Source organism: Anser anser (assembly GCF_964211835.1).
Source record: "Anser anser genome assembly, chromosome: 2".
Lineage (NCBI taxonomy): Eukaryota > Metazoa > Chordata > Aves > Anseriformes > Anatidae > Anser > Anser anser.
The window spans coordinates 34,203,525-34,223,220 of NC_139721.1; the positions used below are offsets into that span (position 1 = coordinate 34,203,525).

Here is a 19,696-nt window from a genome sequence, read left to right on the forward strand (position 1 = left end):
ATCAACTGATTGACAGGGAAATGTTTCAAGAAAATGTACTGCTTTGTGACAGCTTTCTAGGAAGCTGCTTAACTGCTGGCTCTGGGTAGCTTTGCTGTGACTACTGCACTGGCGGTGGGGACTCGGGAGCTGCCCCAAAGTCTGCCCCATGGGCTGCCCCATTTCAGTGCCACCCTGCACCATGTGTGATGCCCATGGCACCCTGAGACCACAAGGACACTTAAAAAAAAAAAAAAAAAAAAAAAACAAGCTCCACCAGGAGGTGGAGCTTCTAGGTTATATTTTAGTTTAAATATATGTTGAAGTTAGCAATTTTAAAACAATTTGGGTGGGGGTTCCTTTCTGCAGAAAATGCCAGCATTCTCTAACTCCACTCATCACAGCTTCCCCTTTCTCTTCCCTCAGCTGGATGGGAAGGCAGGCAGGAGATGCCTTGTACCAAACTACATGGTCTTGTCAGTGAGTTTGCAGGTATGACAAACCTATGGGTCGTAGAACCATAGAATATCTTGAGTTGGAAGGGACCCACAAGGATCATCAAGTCCTACTGCTGGCTCAGCATGATATGTTTCTTGGACACATCCAAGAAAGTTCCCATTGCTTTGGTAGAAGGAAAGGTAACTGATAGTTCAAGTAAGACTACACTCCTAAGTAAGACTCCACTGCTAAGGAGAAGAAAGATACAAATGCATTGCTATATTAATATACAATTTTAATTATGTCTTTATTTATTTATTATAGGTAACTAGGGTTGGAGGAGAATAAATAACATATTATTACACAAGCCACTACAGTAAAGATACATCTCCAGTGATCTACCCAAGCTGTCAAGCAGTATTGTACTTCTTTCTTGTTCTTTTACCAGTTCTCTCTATTTTTTTTTCTAAAGCCTGTGTGCCCCAGATTAAAGTTAGAGTGTTTTTGTTTAAAGGGAGAGTGAGGACTCTTTTTGGTGATTATCCACTGCTTACCGAAACAGGATGTTTCATGTAAACTGTGGTTGACAGTTTTGAGCAACTGGCAATTCCAGGAATCAAACTGTGATCACAGGGAAAACATTCAGAAACCATCTCCTTTTAATTTGTTGTAATATTGTGCATTCACAAAGAAATTGAAAAACTGCTGTTTCTCAGACAGAAATAATATTGCCCTAGGAGAAGTTTCATTGCTGTTATAAGCAAATCTTAGCACAGTCTTAAGTGTGAGTTCTGCCGAAGTCCTGGGGTAAAATCGTTTGTGTGTGAGGAATTTGCTTTCAGACAGTCTGCTCAAGGGTTTCACATTGACCCTGGTTTCAGGAGCTTCCTCCCTGGAGCCTGCAAGCAGAGGTCCTGGTGTTATCAGCAGGGAAGCAGCAGAAGCAAACCACAGTACTGATGCTGAAAAGGATGGCTCCTGAAGCTGTGAAAGAAGGAAAGGTAAAGGGAGATGGGAAAAGTGTAGGGATGATTAGGTGTCCATGAGGAAGGGACATTCTTACTTAGGCTCCCATTCATTAAAGCATCCGGTTATGTGATTTACATTACTCCAAGGAGGTACAGCAAAAGCAACCCCTCTCTGACACCTTTCCTAAATATTTTTCTGTCTGTCTCAACCCATTTCTCCAAACCTTATGACGGAAAAAGCTCTATGTATATTGTTATGTAATTAAAGTGTGCCTTTTATGAACAGGGGTAATTTGACTGTTCAGCTCACTGAGTTCCCGAATTCATTTGAATACAGTGAATAGATATTTCAGTTGATTTAATTAAAGGCTTTCTGTGAAGACAAATAATTTATATCCACCTTCTTCTCAGTTTACTTAGAAGAAATAAATAAATCTGATTTTATTTCATGGTTCTGTATGTTTTGGTCTTTGACCTGTTAGGCCCACGTAGCATGCTTAAATCTAACTCTTTCAGCTCACTGACAACAGTCCAAACTTAATTTGGAACTTAAAGCACTGCTTTGAACAAAAGGAGTTCTGAAAGGTATAAATTGGTACTTGAGAGTTCTAATTTATTTCTGATCTCATGTAGAGTATGAGTATATTAAAGAGTTTGTGTCTTTGAAAACAATGCTCATTTTAACAGCTAATCAAAGCCATCAGTATTTTTCTATATCTTTATCAAAATGTTATTGCTGTTTCTTTTTCTCACCACCATTTTTTCAGCATAATGGAGAAGGAGAGAAGATAGAAATAACATGAAAAGGCCATCAAACAGCTAAAGAAAATAAATATTTCTACTGAGTGTTTTCTCTATAGCACGTCACATTTCTTAATGCAGTAATCTCACTGAGAAACAAATGAGCATGAACTGGACATGACCATGACACAGGGACATGTAACATTATTCAATATGATCATAATTTGTAGATTTGGGTTGCATTACAGATGTAATAAATCAGTAAAAATTGCTAAATGGCAACATTAGAAATGTATGGTGTGTTTTATGTTTACAATGCTCTGAATTTACAGAGCATCAGCAGTGTCAACTTAACCCTGAAATTCTCATTCTTTGGTGTTTGGATTGAGAGGTAGAGGGCAAAGGTTTTAAAAAGGTCACACACTACTAGAACACTAGAAAATGTCAGTTCATTTTGCATAACATTTCTGGTGCTAGAATTGAGCTATGTTTGAGCTGACTGCACTTTTGTGAACCCAAATGAAAACAGAATCTGACTCTAAACCCATTGCTGAATTGTTGCCCCTAGAACTGCACTTGCAGTTTTCTGCAGAAATAAGACTTACTAGTTATGCACCTAGTTATCTGTTCTGAGGACTAAGAATGAAACATAAAGATCCAAATTCACTCATATAACATAATGTATTTCTGTTTAAAGTAGTAGAGTTGTGCTGTTTTATACAAGTGGTTAACTGGTCTATATCTCAGATATGGCTAACTGTTTAGATAACTTAGATGTCTTTGAAAAAATAAGCTAATTCTTCTAATTGGAAAGTACACACCCCCTATATGGCAGTCTTTGAAATCCTTAAAGCTTGTCAGTGAAAAGACAGAATACTCCACTGCTTCAGAGAATTTCATCTAAAAGGCTAGATAAATAGTGAATGTAAGTCACATTTTCCTGAGCCTTTGTTTTCTTGGAAATAAGTGAAAAGAGCTCCAGTCATCTCCTCTTTCTGCTGGACAGATGTGTTTACAAACTACTCACAAAAGGAATTAGGTTGGCTGCATGTTTAAAAGGAAGGCAAAATAGTGAATGCATGTGGAAATATCTTAGAGTTGTTCTGAAGCCAGTCTGGGAGTGTACAGAGAAAGCTGCATTTCAGAGGTTCTTTATCTTTTGAACAGATGAATATTGAAACTGACTCTGAATTATTTGTGAATTCATCTTCTATGTGTATTATCTAAGAATATTTTAAGTGGTATTCTGTTACTATCTAAACAATGCGTATACAGACAAATCAAAGAGAAAGCTAGAAAAGGGAATTGAATAAAGGCCCTTTGAATTTGTTAATTCTCCTAAAGGTTTTGTTAGCATTTTATATTTTCTTCTCTTTACAAATTATAATGAAATTTACATCTGGGGAAAAAAAAATAAAAGAAGAGAAAAGAAGGAAACATAAACAAATAGCATAAAATTTCTTTCAGAGAAATGAATGAGATAGAACTAGGTGCAGGATGTGATGCAAAATAGACACCTACAAAATATGACATTGGTTCATGGACCACAGACTGAGTATACTGGTAGGATAATTAAAGTTACAAAGCTAGTAGGAATGAAAGAAGCAGTAGGCAGATACTTTGTCCAACATGCTCCAAATTAACACTGCTGAATTTTTATGAGAACTGAGAGGAAATCAATCTCATAAAAATCCCAATACAGTAAAAGACAAAGTCTCTCTAGGCTTTTTCTGTATTAAAAACTTTATCTTTTTATGTTACCTCTTCTTTGTTATAATGGTCATTGTCATAAAATACTATTCAGTAATGGACTGTAATAGAAAATTAAATACAGGATCTGCCTATCATATCCTTACTTACTTAAGAAACTTTTAAAGTCATAAGAGGGTATTGCTGTCAACTTTCATTAAGGCCAGACAGAACATAAATACTTTATATTTGTGATGCTGAAAATCAGCCTTCACCATGATTCTAATTATTTGTAGAATAAGTACACTTTGCCACTTAGCAAAGCAGGGATAATATCTACTAAGTTTATAATTTTTCTCTTCTGTACTTAGACATTCTATCACCACTTATGTCTTACATTGTAGAGAAAAAAAGCCCATTCAACTCATAACTGTCCCCTAAACTTGTATATCTCACCATAAGCATGTTGTTGTTTGTGGTAAGAATTACATTTCTAAATGGTCAGTAATGTTCCTTTTTGTTGAGTAGCAGGCTAGACATTTTCAATATATTTCATTTTAAAATTGAAGCAAAGTTCTGTAGTACAGCAAGTATTCTTCTTTGTAAGGAATTTACTGGCAATAAAAGCTTTAAGGAGACATTTCAAACTCGCACACTAAAAGCAACCAATCCCAGCATTGCCTTAGAGAACTGAGGTTTTGTTTAATAGCATAGGTTGACAGTTTCAGCCACAATTAGAAGTGTCTTCCTGACTTTCATGACAATTGTAAACTACTTTAGGAAATGATTCCTTTTTGAGTGGGCAAGGAAAAGTATTTAGAAAGAAACTTACTTCAGAATCCACAAGATATTGTCTGTTGGCAAAATGGGTCAATAAACCAAAGGGTCTAGGCACTTAAGTGCATCCCATCTCCAAGAGAAAGGTCCTCAAAATGGCTTTGTCACAGGTAGGTTGCCTGAAAGTCTGTAGGGACTGACAAAGTCCCTTTTATACTTCTAGAGGCAGCTGGAGTTCTGTTTATACACATGCCTGAAACAGCTGTCATGTTGTCATGCTTGGAGATACTCAGCCTTGTCTCTCTCATGCAGTCTTCCTTAGAATATGTGGCTTAACCATTTGTCTGCCTATTGGCTGTGGGTGACCCATTGCAGGAGGTGAGCTTGAGGTATTCTCAATGCTTGATACCTTGGGTTTATTACCAAATGCTGCTGTCACATCCTATTTCATTTGAAGCAGTATATATCTCTGTCTTGTACTGGATGTATTATTCTTAAATAGTAGCTTTTTTTAGCTCACTCATGTGGGAAGTGAGAGACTTGCATTTAATTCTCTCTTAGTCTCACTTCAGAAGATGTCCAAACCCATATTTCACACTTTATGTGTGTTAGACCACTAAACAAGAAGACATTTAGGAAGCAAGTATTCCCTAGGCTACTTACTGAAGACCTGCTAGATGAGAATGCATGTTGTGCCCAGACGGAGTGTCAATGTTAGCTTTAGTGATGTCCTCTGGGCAAAAGCTCCGGTTCTAACATTTATTTATTTGTTTGTTTGTTTTTGTACATTTTACATTCAGCAACAGTCAGATAAACCAAGTAAAGAATACTTCTCCCCCCGTCAGTTGCCTCCAAGCCTCAATTATTGTGACAGAGGAAGATACCAGTAATTGTGACCATCACTTTGTGAAAAGAGTGAGCCTGGCCATAATTACAGACATGATTTATGTGGTTGCAGCATCCAAAAAACATCCTTTCACTGTATTATTACCACTACTTGTTTATTCTCTGGCTCAGTTCCACTGAAATGTGTATGAAACTATTGGTGTCCTGCAAATAGACTATGTCAAAACAACATATAGTAAAAGGAGCACAGGGACATTTAGTGCATTTCTTATTCCACCATAACCAATTAGCACATCACAACCTGCACTAGCATAAATATTATAGCATTGCTGTAAATTAAACACATTTTTAATAGTATAAGTATGAACAAAGAGAAAAATAACAACCACATGTGTAGAGCAATGACGTTTTTCTGTCTTTGAGAGGTGAAATCTCAAACAACAGGTGTTTTCCCTTGTTTGTTTTCCATAGTTAAGAAAAAGTTAATTAAATTGATAAAATAATAGCATGGTTGTCTGAGAACTGGACTGAGCTGATACTAACGTGAAACAGTCTTTTTCCTTCCATGACCTTATGGGAGTTTTTTTACCTCTCTACCCTCTGATAAGCAATTTGTAAAGCCTAGAGGGAGAACAAGTTGCTACTTCACTATGATATTACTCAGTGTTAGTAGGTTACTTTGAATTAGAAATCAGTCAATCTTTAATATAACTCCCCATCAGGGGCAGAAGATGACCACATTCTACTGTTGCAATTTCTGGGCCTTTGACCTGTTTCCACTCATATTCACAGTGAAGTTAGTTATTATTACCTCTTTTCATTTGCTCATGCTTAGTCTCTTTGGTTTCGCAACAGTGATATTTCCCAAATTCTTTGCATCTCGTCTACAACAAAATGATAAAGCCAGCTACTTGAGACATGTTTTTTCTGTTCAATAAGTGTTTAGGTAGAGGATTGTTTTTTCCTATTTTGATTTGAGAGAAGTGGTAATAACTATTTTTGTGAACAGGTAATGCAAAGCTAATTTTAATATTATGATTGCATTTTTTTCTTTTTTCTTTTTTTTCTCTACATTTGTTTTTTATTTGTTTGATTGTTTTGAAAGAAAGAATAAGAAATTCAGAAAGCATTTTTTACCTACTAAATTTTATTTTATATTTTATTTTATTTTATTTTATTTTATTTTATTTTATTTTATTTATTTTATTTTATTTTATTTTATTTTATTTTTTATTTTATTTTATTTTATTTTATTTTATTTTATTTTATTTTATTTTATTTTATTTTATTTTATTTTATTTTATTTTTTATTTTATTTTATTTTATTTTTATTTATTTTATTTTATTTTATTTTATTTTATTTTATTTTTTGAAGGTCAAAAGAGGGTGTTTTCCATTTTGATGTGGGAGGTCTCTCTGCACTCAGATTGATTTCAAATCTAATGCTATGGACATTCAAGAAACTGAGATGCGTTTTACTTGCTGAATGAAAAGTAAAGGGCCAGCTGCTGTCCCTCCCACTTTTGGATTTCTCAGTGAAATTTTTCTCAGTGAGTTTTGAATACATGAATTCTTATGACCTCTTTGGAGGGTAGCTGTTGGAAAGCCAATGACTATAAGTCATCTGCAGGTTGCTAAAGTGCCTGTAATTTCAATAATGTAGTGTCTTTCCCACAGTGGAAGTGTAGATCGGGGTATAATGGTTTAGAGCTCCTCATGCCTATGTGATTCACAACCAGTTTGGTGATCTGCGTGATAGGGTTTTTGTGCTCCTGACAGTATTGCAGAGAGAGCAAAACATAGGGAACTATCTGGCCTGTGTTAGACACTGTAAGAGTATCAAAGACAGGAAGCTCATCTGTTAGCTATGTACATCAAACTTTGATATGCAAGGGATGCCATGTCAACATCTCTGGAGATTCTGGCCAAAAAGAATGAACTATATGTGACCATAACAGAACCAACTGTCCAGGAAACCCTAAGATCACTGGAAACAGTCTATACTGGTGCAGACAATTTTATTTTCACACTATTATAAATGTATTTTTATATTGCTAGTGCCATATATTGAGCACTTACATATTGCTAGCCCAATACATATTTTACATTAATTTAACTCTGTGCTTAGTTTTATACTTTCCTGAAGCTGGGATTTAATATACAATACCAAAAGATTACTGGACAGATTTGCTACTTTTTTTTGTTTTATGTTAGAAAGGCAAATTAAGAGGAAAAAAAAAAAAGAAAGGAAGCCTCTCATAACATGAGAGTATATGGAGGAAAAAAACAACAACAACAACAAAAAACAGCACATATAGAACCTATGTGATATTCCTCATATGACCTTGTGAGAAATGCATGTATTTTCTATGCAGGCAAATCATAAGAGACATGATGTATGATGGTGGGCAAGTGGACAATGATCATGGGGAGTTCCATGATTTCAAAGTAATTCATGACCATTACCCAAACATTCCAGGAGCTTGTACAAATACCTGTTCATCTTAGTTGCAAACAGTGTGGTATTTTTCCATTCAAAGTCGGCATGAGCTCTGTCTCAGTAATGCCAAGCTTAGTAGCCCTGGAACAGTACATTCTCTTCTAAATCACAGAAAGTGCACAAATGATGACAAGCTGTGGTGTCCTAGGTTGTATTCAAATTTACAACAAAACAAGATTTAATGGCCAGAGCTACTTTCAAGCTACTGCAACAGTATAATGAATGTTACATTTGCCCACATAAATACCTCAGAATCAGCATTTAAATTGCTAAAATTGCTTAGAATACCTAGTGGGAAAACGTTTTAACACAAAACTAAATTCTTGACTACTTTGAAATGCAGAATGGAAAACCTGGAAGAAAAGGCAGTAGGAATGTTTTTTGAACCAACTAATGTTGAATGCTCAATTTTTATTTTATTTTTTTTCCAGACAATACATAAAAGTCATTAAAAAGTTAATAGCTCAAGGTCTGTGGTTTATCCTTTATTATGTTGACTGAATAATGTATGAAACAAACACCCAGAGCTACCAAATACTAAGAACCTAAGTCCAGTGAGATCACTTTGAAGCCAGCACGAAGTTAGGTGCTAGGTGTCATCATGGATTTGGTCTTCAGCAATGAAGAAATCTTTGCCTTTTTTGAGTCATGAGATTAAAAATCTTTGTGCAGGTCTGAAACAAACTTTTTGCCACAAAAGGGTATGATGAGGCATGATTTAGTTGTGTAACGCTGAGAGTGTTCTCTAGTTCTTGTCTACATTCCATAATACAGGATAAATTTCACTTAACTACATGGTGCAGGAAATTCTAAGAGGAAGTTGATGACTGCATCACCTCTCTTGAATATCAAAATCCAATGGCAAAAGAGCAGGAGAACACTGTCCATTCAGAAAAAATGTTTGTATAGACATCAAATGAAGGAAAACTTGCATTTAAGCCTCAAGCAGAACAAAGGAAGAAAACACATGCAGAAGTGCTCATTGGTCTGTTCATCCAAGACCTTGAGATGCTTAAGCAGTGAAGAGAAGTAAAAGATTTTTTCCCTTGGTATATCCTCCATGTCGGCTTCTTAGTCTGGTCTGGCCCAGTGCTGCTTACACAGAATAACAGGCAAGAAATTAATTACTTTTGGAAATACCTTATTTGATCACTTCCTTTCTGTGTATACTCAGAACACACAATGTATCTGTGAAGAAAAAGAAGCATTCTATGCTATTTCTACAATTTACTACAAATCCAAACTGTTTATATCAGCACCGCCTGTGAAACACTTACATACTGAGGGAAAAAAGAGGAAAAGGTAGGAGCTGGTAAATGGGTTTGATCTTATGTTTCATCATGCAGTGTGTTGACAGCCATCACAATTTCAATGACACTTTGACTTGTGCGATATTTGAACTGAATGGCAGTGGTCTAAGTGTAATTTAAGTATATGACTCTTCATCTTCTCAGCTCCCCATGTTTCTGAGGACTTCCATTTCCACATTTGTGGCCATGTGGATGCCACAATTTGTTTTTATTAGTCTCAATTATGTTTTGATCTGCAACTTTAGAGAAATCCGTGAAGTGAAAGATGGCAAGGGAGGGTGGAACAGGAGCTACTTAGTAATTATTCAGGCTGTTCATTGCTTTGTGGCTGTGTGAATATTTCTTAGTTCCTCACTTCCTCTAGAAAGCAGGAAAGAGATAATGAAAGAATAACTGATGAGGAGGGACCTAGCAATGTTTGATGCTGCTAAGGAAATATGGATGCGCAGAGATTTCAAATGGACAAAAAGTACATCATGCAAAGAGAGACAGAGAGTCTCTGTATGATGGTTTCTAAGAAGCTACGTTTGCCCTAGTAGCCATTGTAGTGTGACATACTTTAACCATCATTTATATTTAGAATTGTTCTTTAGCTTTCTGGATGTTTGCTTCCTCCTTAGTTAATATACAGGTAACTGGAAGCAAATTGTTTGATTGCTTTTGTACAGGATCAATAGGCTGCTATCCTCTTTTGCTGTTCCTACAAGGCCAGTTGTTTGTTTCCTGAAATTTTGGGGATTTTTATCATAAACTGACTCAACTGACTTTAAAGCAGTAACTTCAAGATAAGGCAACTTTTAATTGTAACACAGAAAATATGTATCTTACTGTGTTTTGTATAGTTTAAGCTTCTTATATGTATCTTACTATGTTTTGTATAGTTTAAGCTTCTTTTATATTTCAGGTAGGAATCAGTTTATTCCTGTCTTGGAAAGACTAAGAAGAGGGGAATCAATTTATGCTGTTTCAAGCTGTCATGACTAAATTGCTCCTTGTATTCCTGATAGCTCTATGCTATACTTTTATCACTACAGCAAGTCAGAGCCAAAAGGTCACAGATGGTAGGCTGTGTAGAAGTTATGAAATGATTCATAAATGTATAAAAACCAAAACAGATATAAAATTACTTGAAAAATATATGCAGATGTTTACTAGAAGTCCATTAAAATGAGCAAGGAAAAAAGTAACTCATAGGTAAAAAGGCACAAAGACATCTGGAGAAGAGTGAAAAGAAGAGGTTATGACAATATTACATGCAAGCAATCTGATCCTGTTTCAGCTAATTGATGACTGTTTTCATCACCCGAGGATCCCCTTATCATATCTATATTGCACCTTGCACTTGGGTGTGCAGGTAATTCTGATCCTCAATCTCATGAGCAGAATGCCCTAATTACAGAGCTGGTAACATTTTATTTTCTATGCAAACAAACACGTGTGACGTCTCTAAGTGTCCTTTCTGGCGTCAAACTCAGTTGCACCAAGGTTTCCGAACTATTTGGTGGCATCGCTGCCTACAGTGGTAGCAACAGGCAACACCAGTGATGGCAGCAGCTGCAGCTGTGGGGTCCTTGATAAACTACTTGCCATTTTGAAGTGGCTGGAGTGCTGCTAGTTGTACATAATTTGTATTACATTAGCTGACAACAATACACCTCTAGGGTTATGACAAACACAGATTATTGTGTGCTTGAGTTCGGAAACGTGAACGTAGTGCAGCTGAAAAAGTCTCTCAGGAGACGCCATGGATTTTAAAGGATCCAAAAAAGTTTATCGTGCAGGCAATGGTAGTTGACTCCCTTGTCACCATGGCACAGCTAAAAGAGTGGGGAAGGACATATTTACAGACTCTTCTGGAAAAGAGCTTTTGCTGGCATACCCAGCTCTCCATCTGTTTGATGGACTTATGTAGATGAGGGAGACTATTGAGGACATTTTCTTCTATGCTCCTCCTGCCTGTTGCTTTCTAATTATCTTGTTCTATTTCCCCCTTTTTCTTCAGTTTGTCAAACCCAAGAACATCATCAACAATGACTATGCTGCTTTCACTAACTAATAAAACATTCCACTGAACTCAGGATCAGTAGCTTTATTGCCTCCAGGTTGATAATTGGTTTGGGTCAGCTCACTGCAAGTGGCATAAGTAGACAGACTGATGACTTTGTGCAATTGAATGTCAGATTTTCTCTTCTGGGATTAAAACAGTGCAGAAACAAACTGTATGTATATACTGAAAGCTTCATCAGCTGTGTTCTGCTTCTTGTGTTATTTCCAACTATATATATATATTTTTAATTTAGACCAATAATGTAAGTAAACAAAATCACAGTTTACCGTGTTTGCAAGAACGCTATGAATATCCAAGTTAGTATTTACAGATCTAAAAAAATCCACATTGTAAAGTTTCTACTAATGTTATAAACACAAAAAAGGGACCCAGGGTAAATATTTAACATACAGCTTTAAATAGCTTATGGATAGATTATATGGAGATGGCAGATGCAAACTGTCTTTTCAACACATTTAGCTACCTTATGAAACAGGCAAGGCATTTGACATAGCTCTGATTCATAAAACTTATAAATTACAAACATAAATTCATTTTTCTGTGATATTATGCCTCAGTTACTATGAGCTAATTGAAAGGTCTGAAGCATTTTTAGACTTCCAGCTTGTATATGCAGGTATATATATGTATATGCTTGTATATGTATATGACTCCATCAGACAAATCTTTCTTACAAATTCCTCTTTTGCAGCAGCTTTCAGTTGTATTTTCATTTTTCATTGCAAGACAGTTATATTTTCAAATGGACTGACTGTTTATCTTCGTGTAGTTTTAACAACACTTTTCGAAAAAAAAATTTTTTTTGAATGGCTTATAACTCTCAATAAACAGAATGAGTCATATTAACAGATGTGGTCTTGGCTGTCACCACAGGTAAGCACGCTGCTATCTCGTGACTTCCTGTGCAACGTAATTGATTGGTGTATGAGTGTCACCATATCTGTCGCTCTGTTTAAGCACTGTAATCACTATGGCCACTCCAAATAGGCACTTGGAAATCTAACACAATGTGCAAAGCTGACAGCTATTGTAAAAGGACAAATCATTTCAGATGGTCTAAAAGAGTTAGAAATCCAACTTTAACAGAATACCTACCACTGTAGGGTTCTTTGAAACTTCCTAACAGGAAATAAATTGTGTGCCAACAGATGCAAAAATATCATAGAAGGTCAATCCAGTAGGACTGTTTATGAAAAAAGGTATGTACATACTAATCAACCAAATTGTTTATTGTCAGAGAGGAAGGGATAGTACAGAAGCAGCAATGGCCGAGAGAAAAGCTTTATTTTCTTTCATTATGAAGGTGATCCATAATGATTTATAATGAAGTAGTTTTGCAGGTGTTAAAATTCTTTAAATGACATCCTAATGCCTTAAATACACTGGATAATACTTCACACTGTCATCCCATTGAAGTCAGCTGTATTCATAGTTATCGTAATTTTCGCTAAGTAAAAGAAAGGATATATCCAAGAAGCAAGGTTGTAATGCATTTTTTGAGGTCTCACATTAATTTTAGTGATAACAAAATATAATACAAAAAATCTTCCTTTTCATAAAAATGTCACATTCATTGAGAAGATATCGTAGTGCAAACACTTGAACTTAATACAGGCTGCATCCTTAGACATATATTCTACATTATTTGAGAAACGTTAAACTTGTTTCTTGCTTTGAAATATAGTATCTCTGATATCTTCGAAATACAGTATCTCTGTTCCAGAAAACAAAAATAGAGCCTTTAGGCAGAGAAAATGCTGAAGAAAAATCAAGAAACTATCCAGGGTATATTCAACTAGATGTATTTAGACAATTTTTCTGATGAAATCCTTCCTCATGAACCTGTCCAATGTTTTCACCTTTTACAGTGCTGAGTACCTGGTGCACTTTGGCATTATGCATATACTATGAATTTGTTTTCTCATCTTCAGTTTATAAAGATTCTTATTAAAGATCAACTTTCTGTCAGGAAAGAAAATACTTTGATAGTATTTTACTGGTTTCTCAATTCCTCTCTGTTTTCCCTTTCCCACAACACCACCATATGACAATACCCTCTAAAAGCCCCTTCTCCTTACAAAGATTTTCCACTTTTCTATTTATTTTTTAACCTTAGCTCTGGACTCATTAGTTGTGATATCTAAAATCTTTACTTTGACATTACCAGTGCTAGTCCTTCACATTTTCTCAACTCTATGGAAGGTATTTTCACTAAAATACTAAAACATATTTACATTTATCTTTAAAAAAATAATAATTCCCTTAGATTTCTCTGCCATTTTTCGTTCCATAGTACTATGAAGTTTTCCTAATACTTTCCTGTTGGTCTTAGGAACGGCATTCTTAAAAATGGGTAAATGATTCAGGTTTAGATCCCCAAGGTACTTAAGCACCTAATTCCCATCCATTCCTAGGGCCTATTTTTAAGTTAGCACTTAATGAGTTTCATATGTTAAAGGGTGCTTTCAATACTTATGTGGCCAGGTCTATAACATAAACCTTGAAGTTTATTTCCACAGTGTATGCAGCCTTGGGACTCCTCTGGGTGACATAATTGCATCCTGGAATTCTTCCTTCATCACATTACAAAGTCTTTTGGTTGCTTTTTCCTTACAGGGACTATCTAGAAGTTAGGAACTTAGATATCCCTACATATCCCGTAGAATTACCTAGTGACGATAGACAACTTCTGTAAGGAGAAGTTTCTAAGCTGTTTGATTTTTGTAGGTTAGAAAGCTGTTCTTCATCTGTCTTCTTGAGTCACTAAGCTTTTCTGGTCATGAACAGAGCTAGCGTGGATGAGTTACAATGCTTGGTGCTTTTCAGCAGGCTGGGGAAGGATGAGCTGCAGAATCAGAAGGTCGATCTTTGTCAAATGTTGATTTAGGAGACTTCATGTAAATTTAAATACTTTATTCTAAATATTTTGGCGTTGTCAAGCTTCAATGCAATCAAAATAATAGGAAAGCTTGAAAATGTGGTTCTCTGAGCCACAGACCAAATCCCTGGTTTGAAAATCAGTAGGACTCATAGATTCTGAAGCACGAAGATGAAATCACACAGACCTTAAATCTGTGATATTGCTCAGAGTATATGAGCTGCTTTCCTGATTGCATAATTACGTATTTTAGTGTATGTGGTTAGATAATTTGACTGATATACATGCATGCTAGCACAAGGAAACATTGTTCTCTATCAAAAGGCTAGCCACAGTAACTGTTCCAGCATCAGAGAACTGTATAGTCTGACTTTCAGTCTAATGCAGATGGGACCAAGGAGTCATCTGAGAATTAGTTCAAATGAACTAAGCAATTTTGTGGCACTTTCAAAATAAAGTGCAGAAAACTAAGTATGATGTATATTTCAAAACGTAGGAACATGTAACTCTTATGTTGCCCCACATTGCATTAGATATTGATCACAGTCCACTACTTTTTGTATGCGAACTCTAATTTTTGAAACATTTAATACTAAAGTGAATCTTCATAAGTAGCCAGTATTCCTCTTCAGTGATATTTAGATTTTCCATTAAAAGCAATTAGTTCACTGCAAATAGGTAAACAAGTACCCTCCAGTGACTACCTAACAAAACAAAAACTACTCAAAGATATCGCATTAGAAAAAACTTCTGGTACAAAAGGTACATTTGCAGCCAGAAATGAAAATGGATGGGGTTTGATCAGAAGTATTTAAAAGAGAATGCTTCAAGGATCACTTGATGAATATTGATGCTCCTCCCACGCTAAGCAATGCATCCCACCTCTTTTAAATAAGCGGCTGGCTACACAGAGCAAGCCACTGGATGACATACCTGGTGGCTTCACACGTCACAAGAACTTACTGATATAAGAATCAGATAAGGATTCAAATAGTCATATCTTTATTTTCTTTATATATGTGTTGCTTCCGAGAGAAATCACCTGCAAACATCTTGAATGGTAAGCAGAATATAGTTTTCCTGTAGCTCAAATTCTGTTGCTCAAATTTTTGTTGGGCCTATTTTTGTTACGCTTTTAGGGAGCTGTCTGTGTTAAAAATACAGGATAGAATATTTGGAATTCTTATTTATATGTAAATTTTTCATACTTTCAGCTAGTTGAAGAACTGTATGATACATAGCGTAGTGAATTTTAATAAAAACTACTTTTTCCAAGTAGGAAAATGCAAGTAATGTACAAATAATGTGCCATCCTTTCATGTTCAGTATGAATTTACATTTCTTTTAATTGGCAATACTTTTTCACAGTCTAGCATTTATTTTGGCCACCAGATATTGTTTCTTTTCCCCAGTAGATACATACGAAAAAATATATATATCTAAATATTGCACCTACCTTACTAGTAAATATTAACTATTTGTTAGTAACTGAAACATTTAATTATATTGGCTAAGACTAAAATAGACTATTATTACTGATGGTCTCATAATCATTTCATATCTACTACATATGACATAGAAAATATATTTCAGACAAGTACCATATCTATTCCACCTAATAAACATACAGAATTTATTCTTAGAGAAACACAACATCTCAATGACGTTGATATTAATACCACCCTCAAGCTAGGATGGGAATGTCCAGATCTTGAGGAAATCAAATCGAGAATCAGCAAGTTATAAGGACTGTCTAACGTACGGGATATTGCATTTAAAGATGTTTCATAAAAACAATTTGGCCTTTTTCTCTTTTCTGAATTATATTAGTTTAATTTAAAAAGAAATTCTATTTCTATATTTTACAAATTCAGATATGTAAGCATCATTTTCACTTAATTATATATGCAGACCCATTTTCAAGATGTTCTCATCAATTTTAAAATAATATATATAGTTTATTTGCACCGTATGACATAGATTTTAATAATTCTAGTTTTGAACAAGTTGTGTTTTTTTTCCTATCCTGACAGAAATATAGTTTAATATACCAAAAGTTCTGCTTCATGATTCCTGTGTAATTTCATGGGCAATTCTTTGAGAAGAAAAAATAAATAAATAAAATCATATAGACATTTAGGAAAATAACACTGATGTTTGAAAGAAGTGAAAACCTGAGATGTAGTCAGACATGGATGATAGGAACTGCATTCTATTTTGACAAACTGACATTCTGTTGTGGTTATACCATTCTGTGAGGATCCACAGAGAGCGTATCACGAAGACTTCAAGTGTTTTCTCCTTTGGCAATATAGTTCTATTTTTTACTCACAGTTACTCATATAAAATGTTCAGGTTAACCACTGGAAAGGTAGGAACTATGTCTCCTTTAGATATTAGAAATTCTGGGAGTGCAAGGCATGCACTCTGTCCAGAAACTGTTTGCATATGAGAAGGTTAGAGAGTTAAGTGAATCCTCTTCACATGAAAAATGAAAGTATAGCCAGCAGAAGCTAAGGGGAAGACAGGCTTTGGATGGATAATATGTACAGAAAGAAAATAATGTCAGGTAAAGAGAAGAAAGAGGATTAAGCAACCACGAAATATAAACAGAGAAGCCAATGGAGAAGAATTTGCAAGAGATAGAGATGGTAGGATGATACTGTAGACAGGGTAGAGTTACCGTTGTAAAAATAACTTTGAAATGCTGACATTAATACTGTTGGAAATAATGTGCACTGCTATTTTACATTCAGCATTTAGGATGAAGAACCGCGTGCATGTTAGGACAGCAATGGTGATATAAAATATGCGGCTGATGAGGAAAGAACAAACAGCACTAAGAAAAAATATTTTCTGAATGTAACAATGGTCAGCAAGAAATTCCTTAAACTAGACTGTAGGTATATTTAGGCATTTAGGTTTCTTAAATATAAGAGTGTCTTGCCTAAAACAAACTCTTGCCTAACACTTACATATATGAATATCCTGAGGAACATATATTTCATGTCTGTTTCTCCAGTTGTTTACAGCTGGTACACCTAGAGGTATATCTCTGCAATATCCAGAACTGAAACCAATTTGCACATAATAGCCAAGCTTAAGACTGATTGGACATTATGGACCAGAAAGTTTCTGAAGCCTGATAGTTCAACTTTTCCTAAATTTGGCTGTTAAGGGATGTCCAGGGTTGAGGTCCCTGCTTCAAAGACGGTTGCTGGGTTTGGTCAATGATAGCTGAATGAAAAACTGCAAAAACAGTCCTGGAGGCAGAAGCAAGAAGGTAAGTTTTCCAGTGAGCTAGGGAGCCAGACATCAGCACTTTTACCCTGACATGGTCCTGGGCAACCTGCTCTGGGTGGCCCTGCTTGGGTTAGACCAGGTGACTTCCAGAGGTCCCTTCCAGCCTCAGCCATTCTGTGGTTCTGTTTCAATCTCTGGCTCTACATTAGCACAGCTTCATCAGGAGGAGTAGAGAGCCTCACTACCAGAAAGCAAGCTACCATACTGTGGCCAGGACTGTTTTCTTAAAAAGTAGGAAAAGTCTGAGGGAGACTTATGCTGCGGTTTTCAACTGTACATGGTATGTAAGAAGCCTTATGCTTGCAAGAGGTAGCTTGCAAGGAACGTCTTAGCTCCCTTATTCACAGGAGGATTACTGTTTGAAACAGGTACTTGGGTCACATTCACCTGCACATGCTCCACTCTGAAGCATCCAGCTCTCGCAGGGGCAGGGCGTTTGGGATTGTATTCACTTTTGCAGTAGTCTACCACCCTTTTGTAGATCCAGCTTATATGCTTCTTGTCTGAAGAATTAAGAGCAAGACTCAATATGTGTATTTCATATGTGGTTATCACCAGGAAAAAAACAAAACAAAACAAAAAAAAACAAACACCACAGCATAGAGGAATAATTATTGTTTTCTATATTCACTTTTTTGAACAAGGTATGTAATAAATCTGTCAGTAACTTAAAATCTTCTGCTGAGGATTACAGCATGTTCCTTACCTCATCAAAATGTCAAGAAGAAAAAATACAATGAAAAATCCATTAGACGTATCTGTAAAATGTGAGTTAAATGAGTTAAATTCAACTTTTTTCTCAATTGGAAGTAAGAGAATGTTTCAAAAAACTTGTAAGAGACAGTGTGTCCAAGCTTGGTTAGGCAGTAGGTCAGATTAATTTCTAGATGACCATAACCAATATCTGAAGTAACATCAGAAATTCATTTGGCTTACTGAATTAAGCTGACAATACACAATCCTCAATATAATTTTAAACTTCATAATTTGTATAACACTGTTGCCAAATAAAGCACTTCCAAAGCAGAAAACATACAGTACATTCTTTTCATTACTGTTATTTGCTTGAATTTGCAGTTCCTATGCCTACAAATTTAACAAAATTGCAGTACACTATTACTAAGGCTACAGGACTGGAATGGTGCATATTTACTGTATATACAATTTAATTATTAAACAATCATTTTTAATGAAATGTTATTCTGTGGTTACTTTTAGTGAACTTTGCTTGTACTAATGGATCCACTATTCTACCATTAGCAAGATCATGTTTGAAATAAAATGGTATAAATGTATTTTAATCCACTCTTGGGAAAAACAGTCGTAAAAAGGTTACTCTTTGACTACTTATGTGAATTAGTTCCTTATGTCAAATCATTATGTAGAAATAAAAGCTGTGGTCAGCCTACTTAAAATTCCATTTGATTCCTCCTGGGAATGGAAAATCTGTATTATTTTTCGTCGTCTGAATATTCTTCTGAACATTTACTAGAAGACTGAAAACTAACAGTAATTCTAAAAGAAGGGGGCAGCATTATCAGATTCAAGAAAATAAGTAAAACTGGTTGTTTGAGGATCATGACATTTATTTTTTCACAGCATTATTCTGACTGCAGTTTAGAGAGGTTTAAGAAAAAATGGATGATATGAACTTAACAATACTTACCAATGTTTCAGTGATCTCTGTCTTTATTTCCAGGTAATGATTCTTGCAGAAAACAGCATTTGTTTTTTTTATACAGCATCTAGACTGCTACTTGTTGAGTTGAATTTTTCATAAAGAGGGCTATAGACAACAGAAAAGTGAAGGCTAGACAGGGAATTAAAAGGGGCTTCACCATGGAAAGGTGAACAATCTCACCATCTGGGGCTGCTCTTAATGGAAGTACCATGAAAGGGTTTAGAAATACAAAGGACTCCTCCAGTGACTTAATCTCAAGACATACAATTAAAATCACTGAAGCCGCTAATGGCTAGCTTTCTTAAGTATAGCTTTCTTGCTGTAGCATAAATTACCCTCTTTCACTGTCACGGTTAAAGATGACATAAAAATGTACCTTAAATGTGCTGCTGTTGAACATATACAGTACCTATGACTTCCACAGAATGTGGGCTGAATACATGTTTTTTTCATTTTTTTAATGTTGCCTGAAAAATCATATGACTGAAGGTCTACACCACAAGCATTTAAAATCACTG

General features: G+C 35.5%; 1 protein-coding gene across 1 annotated transcript in view; it reads left to right on the forward strand.

Annotated features, from left to right (window-relative positions):
• Positions 1 to 15,194: 15,194 nt before the first annotated feature.
• The window catches only part of TRPA1 (transient receptor potential cation channel subfamily A member 1), a 47,016-nt gene continuing 42,514 nt past the window's right edge, over positions 15,195 to 19,696 (forward strand). The window contains exon 1 of the mRNA XM_083823853.1: positions 15,195 to 15,254. The gene's annotated coding sequence lies outside the window, so the exon portion shown is untranslated. The remainder of the gene's footprint in view (positions 15,255 to 19,696) is intronic.